We start from the raw sequence: 6,668 nt of genomic DNA, 5'->3' as shown, positions 1-6,668 counted from the left end.
TGCCTGTAGTCCACACACAACCTCATAGTACCTTCTTTCTTCTTAACCAATAGCACTGGTGCACCCCACGGTGACACACTCGGACGAATAAATTTCTTATCCAACAGATCTTCCAACTGACTCTTCAATTCAGTTAACTCAACAGCAGACATACGGTACGGAGCCATCGATATCGGCCTAGTACCAGGTACCAAATCAATCGAGAACTCCACTTCCCGCTCTGGCGGTAATTCATTCACCTCTTCCGGAAACACATCAGGAAAATCACACACCACGGCTAGATCGCCAATCACTAGTTTATCTTTAGCCTCCAAAGTCGCTAACAGCATAAACAACTCTGCCCCATCAGCTACTTCCTCATTCACTTGCCTTGCTGATAGAAACAAACTCTTTCCCTCCTCAATCTCAGGAAAGACCACCGTCTTATCAAAACAGTTGATAGAAACTCGGTTAAACACCAACTAGTTCATACCCAGAATAACATCAATCTGCACTAGTGGAAGACACACTAGGTCCATCCCAAAGTCTCTACCAAAAATACTCAAAGGACAATTTAAACAAACCGAAGTAGTAGTCACTGAACCCTTCGCAGGAGTATCAATTACCATACTACCAAACATCTCAGATATCTCTAACTTAAGTTTCACAGCACAATCCAAAGATATAAAGGAATGAGTCGCACCTGTGTCAATAATAGCTACAAGAGGAAAGCCATTAATATAACACGTACCTCGGATAAGTCTGTCCTCTCTGGAGGTTTGAGTTCCGGTCAATGCGAACACCTTCCCAGTTTGAGATTTCTTTGGCTTCTGACACTGACTTCCAATATGCCCTTCTTCGCCACAATTAAAACAAATCATTTCCTTGTGCTTGCAATCAGCTATTGCATGACCAGTCTTACCACAACGAAAACATCTCTTTACTTCTGCAGTGCATACATTACTCTTATGACCAGCCTGACCACATTTGAAGCAAACTATACCAGCAGGAGCACCTCCCCTACTAGTCCTCTGAGCCGGAGCAGCTCCTTGTTTCCCTTTTCCCGCTGGGGCATCATACGGCTTGCCACGATTTTTATGTTGCTTGCCCCTGCGGTCACTGACAATCTTGTAATGAGCATTATTGTCTTCTTCAAATATCCTGCAGCTATCAACCAATTCAGTAAAAATGCGTATCTTCTGATACCCAACAGCCTTCTTAATTTCAGAGCGCAGTCCATTTTCAAACTTGATGCACTTTGAAAACTCAGCACCAGCACCAGTGTAATGAGGATAAAATTTGGACAGCTCCACAAATTTCGCAGCATAATCAGTGACAGACATGTTTCCTTGCTTCAGCTCAAGGAACTCAATTTCCTTCTTACCACGGACATCTTCCGGATAATACTTTCTCATGAATTCCCTACGGAATACATCCCAAATAATGACTTCACCTGCCACGGTCAACCTCTCGTGAGTCTCTAGCCACCAGTCATCAGCTTCGACTGCTAGCATGTGAGTACCATACCGAACCTTCTGAGCTGGAGTGCAATCCATAACACGGAAGATTCTCTCAATCTCTTTCAACCATCCCAAGGCTGCATCTGGATCATGCTTCCCTTTAAACACCGGCGGATTCTCTCTCTGAAAAGTCGCCAAGCTACGTGATCCAGCATCACCACCAGCATTTGGCAAGTTCTGCACAGCTTGTGCCATCGCTTGCATTGCGGCAGCCATTGCAGCGTCATTCCTTCCAGCCATTTCAACTTATCAATACAACACAACTTAAAAGTTAGATTAGTAACAATACCCAATTGTTAGACAGTAACGACACGACAACTGGCCGGACAGACCGACCTGCTCTGATACCACTAATGTAACACCCTTCTAAAATACCCCAAATATTTAATTTACAACAACAAATATATAAATCAGAGTAATTATTGCAGTTAAGGGTGTCACACAACACTTCACACATTTCACCATAAAAATCAGTCATGCTCATTATTTAATTTCAACATAAACACTTCTTGCAAAATACGCAGCGGATAGAGATCATTCAACATATGTAATACATTACACATAAAATTATTCAACAAGTTAAAACATCCCGTCCCGATGTTACATCTATCAGAGCATGACCCACTAAGGAGACCACACTAGACTCCCAGCACTAGCTTCTACTCACTCACTGCTCGTTACCTGAAAAATAGTTGTAAGGGTGAGTTCCTCAATCGATATAATAAGCATTATAAATCATCATGTAATGCTAAGTAAATTTACACGTTAATCACCCTAATCATATCATGCATTCAGTAACGGCACATCAACTCAAATATCATACTCAATAACAACGTAAAATGCAACTCAATAACAACATAAAATGCAACTCAAATGAGACTCGACTCGTCATGCATGTGGTACCAATCGGAGTAAAACTCCCAACTTAAAATCATTGCCATTTTATTGGGCATCAAGGCATAAGCCTTCAACTTTCAACTTAAGATTTGCCAATCCAGGCCAACGTGGTGTGAGCAAAGCTCCGACTTAATGCATATGAATGTACATGGCATACACGACTTTACAATTCCGACAACATAATAATAATAGCAACACAACAAGGTTTTCAACATAATCAACTTATAATCAACTTTGGCTCATCAAGCCTACAACTCAGTATTTTTAACAACTTTCCGTACACGGAACAACTTAACAACTCAGTCATACTGGCATCGACACTTTATAACACAACCCAACAAATTTTACTCATCAAAATTGACTACAATATTACTTCATAACATAACTCAATCCCTACTATGTCACACACCAACCTAGGCAAATCACCAATTATGCTCACAACATTAAAATATCAATTTTTCACTTTTCCAATAGTGTTAACCGGTTAACGCCCTGGGTTAACCGGTTAACGCAGGACAAAACACATTTTCTGGCAAAACGCAACAGTGTTAACCGGTTAACGCCCTGGGTTAACCGGTTAACGCAGGCAAAACAGCACATTTTCACAAAATATAACAGTGTTAACCGGTTAACGCCCTGGGTTAACCGGTTAACGCAAACAAAACAGCAGTTCCTGCGCTAACACAAGGCAGAATGCAGAGTTCTCCGCATTTTCCGCCGTTGGAGGACTTCCGGACCTCCGATTCAATTTCCGTAAAAAGCTATACGTTCGGGGAATCACGACTCACACAATTACCGATTCAATTACAGCTTAAACACAGTTTATTCATCACCATTTTTTCAGCATTCAACAATCCCAATTAGGGTCAATTCAACGGTTCATCACTACCCATGACATGTTAATCTATAATACCCATTAAACGACGATAAACCCCCCTTACCTGAATAATCCGGCAATCTCTAAGCTTCAAGCTTTTCCGTTCTTCAACCTTTGCTCTCTAGCTCTTCCTCTTTGCCCTTTCTCCACTTTCCACTTTTCAGCCGCTCCGCTTCTCTGTTTCACGTGAAAACTCTTTACCCAAAAATGAAAACCCTTTTCTCTTATTCCAACTTATATATTTTCCACTAATTATTATTCCAAATAATAATAATAATAATAATCCAATAATTCAATTTATTTAATTAAATTAATAAATATATTATTAACTTAATTTAAATAATTCTCTTATTTTATTCGGGGTGTTACATCAAAGACCATTATTGAAGAATTGGAAGCCAGACAAGAAATTTCCAAAAATAGAAACTGGACCTGTAATTGAAACTTGCCAAAAATGGAAACTTCTTGAGCCTAAACTTACATCATGATACAAGCTTCAAATGAATTTTTTCCCAACATGAAAGTTGAAGATCTTGTTCTCCCATTTCCAAAAAGTCCAAGAACTCTCAATTCCCATGTATGGTTGGCAAGATATGATCAATTCATTTTCAAAAATTCTTGAACTTCAAAAGGCCATATCTCTCAAACCATTTGGCCAATTTGGGTGGGGTTTTTTCCTACAAGTCACATTTGATCCCCTCTTTCCAAAAATGTCATCATCATGCACCAAAACATCACCATTCAAAATGGCCTTTTTGGACTTGCTTGAATTAATTTCAAGTGAGGTTGAAATTTGACTTTTCCAAATAATCATTTTTAATCATTTTGGCCAATTGAGAATGACTAGAAATCATATTTTGGACATGTTCAAGGCCCATTTTCGCAGCTACAGCTCATGCACCATGCCACTTGAGTGAAATTAGCAAAAGGACACTTTTTACCAACTCCAATTCCACTTTTTCATTAACCTTGATTAGTACCATTAAACAGAGTATATATACATCATTTTCTCTCTGAAAGAAACCCTAGCAGCCACTCAAAAACCAACAGAAAACCTCACTCCCTCAAATTCTCATCTTCTCTCATTTTGAAAATTCTGTTAACAAATCTCAAGGATACAACATTGCCTTGCTTGCTACATCATATACTCTCCATTTGGAGCTGATTTCAAGTTTGAATCACCAACTGGAAAGCCTATTTCGTGACTGTTTTCTCCAAGCACCATCAATGGCAGTTCAAGATTGGTGCCATTCCAAGCTTTCTTGAGCCAAGCAAACTTCACCATTCAACTTTAGGAAGCTTCTTGAACATCTGTTTTGATCTTTGGAAGCCAAATAGCCATTGTAGCTCAGCTGCACATCAATCTTGGTCAGTTTTCGAATCTCCAATTTCTTGAAACCATGCTATGCTTTAGCTAGGTCTTGTTGTGCTGGTCATTTTGGAACTTGAATCATTAAAAATGGCTAAGTATTTTGAAAGTTATGCTGAGTTGAAAATTGATGTGTGAACATGTTTTTTACTTTGTTCTTTCTTATTAGCACGATTCATTGAAAATAGATGTTATATTGTGGATGTGTGTTGTTCAACGGTTCGATTGATGTGCTTGCTGTTTATTTCTGGGCCAATTTGTTTTTCACGATGATTGAGGGAGATGAATGTGCCACTGTTCCATAAACCCTAGGCGATGAACCCAGAAAACACGATTTGCTGTTTGGAATTTTGTTGTTTGCATGAAATATTCACTATTCCATTGCCATGTCCAATGACCGAGCGCCACGCAGGATAAGCTGTGCGCTGCGTTTTGCTTAAGTTCCCAGTTATTACAAAATTGCCATCCTCGTGGCATGTGACCCATTAAATCCATGTTATTTTCATTATTTATTTCATTTGATTGCTCCGACTTACAAAAATCATAACATCTTCATTTTAAGTCCAATTGTAATGGGAATTTTTGCATTGTGTTCATCTGGATCTCTATTATTTAATCATGATTTTTCCTGATTTTTTTGATGGATGGATTTTTATTTGGTATTAGGGTTTTGAACATGTGACAATTGTTTGTACCTTTTACCAAATCCTTTGTGAAATAGTGACACTTTATCCTATGGCCTTGAAATTTTTTGTGCACAAACTAGACACATTCATGGTGATTTTGGTATAGAGTTTGTGAATTTATCATCTCTGGTTTGTGAGTTATGAATTTTTGAATTAGGGTGTGACAATTTGTGTCACACCATTGATGTGCAACTTGATGATTTTCATAGCCATGCCTCTTGACCTCAAAATGCCATGATTTTTTGCATGAATTCACTTGAGTATGTCTAGTTTACATGTGATTTTTTGTGGATTTGTTTATGGAATTTTACAATTGATTGAGATTTTTGTCCCCTGTTTGGTCTTATGTTGACTTTTTGTGACACTTATTCCCATTTCATTTGTGAAATCCTCATACTTTATTAGATGGACATGAAATTTGATATGTGATTACTAGACATCTTAAACTTTGCCATGGTTTTAGTCCCATTCATTTATCATATGCTATCACTGATTTATGATTTTTTCAAGTTGATGCATGTTTGGTTGACTTCTTTGAGCATGTTCAAAATTGCCTTGCCTTTCTGATTTTCATTGACCACCTTCTACTGGTCCAAGTGAGATGAAATTTGACATGCTTACCATGCTGTGGATTGTGATTGATCATGATTTATTTGATGATTTTTGGGAATGTTTAAGATTGCTTTTGATTCAAGTCTTGCTGTTGACTTCTATGAGCTTCCATATGCCATGCTTTGACTTCTTTTGCTTGTGAAATGATGATGATGAATGATATGAATGTGAAACCAATTGGTATTGTTTCTTGATTGTTTGAACATGATTTTGATTGGAGTTCATTTGCTGTTTTGACTTTCTCATCCCCTTTTGACCCTAGGCTTGTCCTAGTGGTCCTGTTACTTATGTTTGAGCTCATTTTTTCAGGTTAAGCAACAATTACCCAATGAAACCAATACAAATTGATTGAGTGTGCTTGTTTATCATGACTAATCTATTTTTTTTGTAGGTTGCTTGGCTCACATGCCTTGAATCTTGTGCATTGCACATTTATCTGCTTGTGCTGACTGTTAGCCTTTGTTTCATTCTGATTTAACTTTGACTTGTATACTAACTGTGCTTGACTGATTTCAGGTACTTTAGTTGCTTTTAGTTCCTTGTGAACTTTGCTTTGCTTTGCTTGATAAGCAATTTGCATTGAGGTATACCTTTCTATCTTCATGTAGTCTGGAAGACCTGGCCTGTTACTTGGCCAGGCACCTGTCTGAAGTCCTCCTTAAGAGGCAATGTTTGTGATTGTTTATATTTGTCCTGTACATATTCAAAGACCTCCTAAGTGAAGAGGC

Source organism: Lathyrus oleraceus, chromosome 4, assembly GCF_024323335.1.
Source record: "Lathyrus oleraceus cultivar Zhongwan6 chromosome 4, CAAS_Psat_ZW6_1.0, whole genome shotgun sequence".
Lineage (NCBI taxonomy): Eukaryota > Viridiplantae > Streptophyta > Magnoliopsida > Fabales > Fabaceae > Lathyrus > Lathyrus oleraceus.
This window is presented reverse-complemented; position numbering follows the sequence as displayed.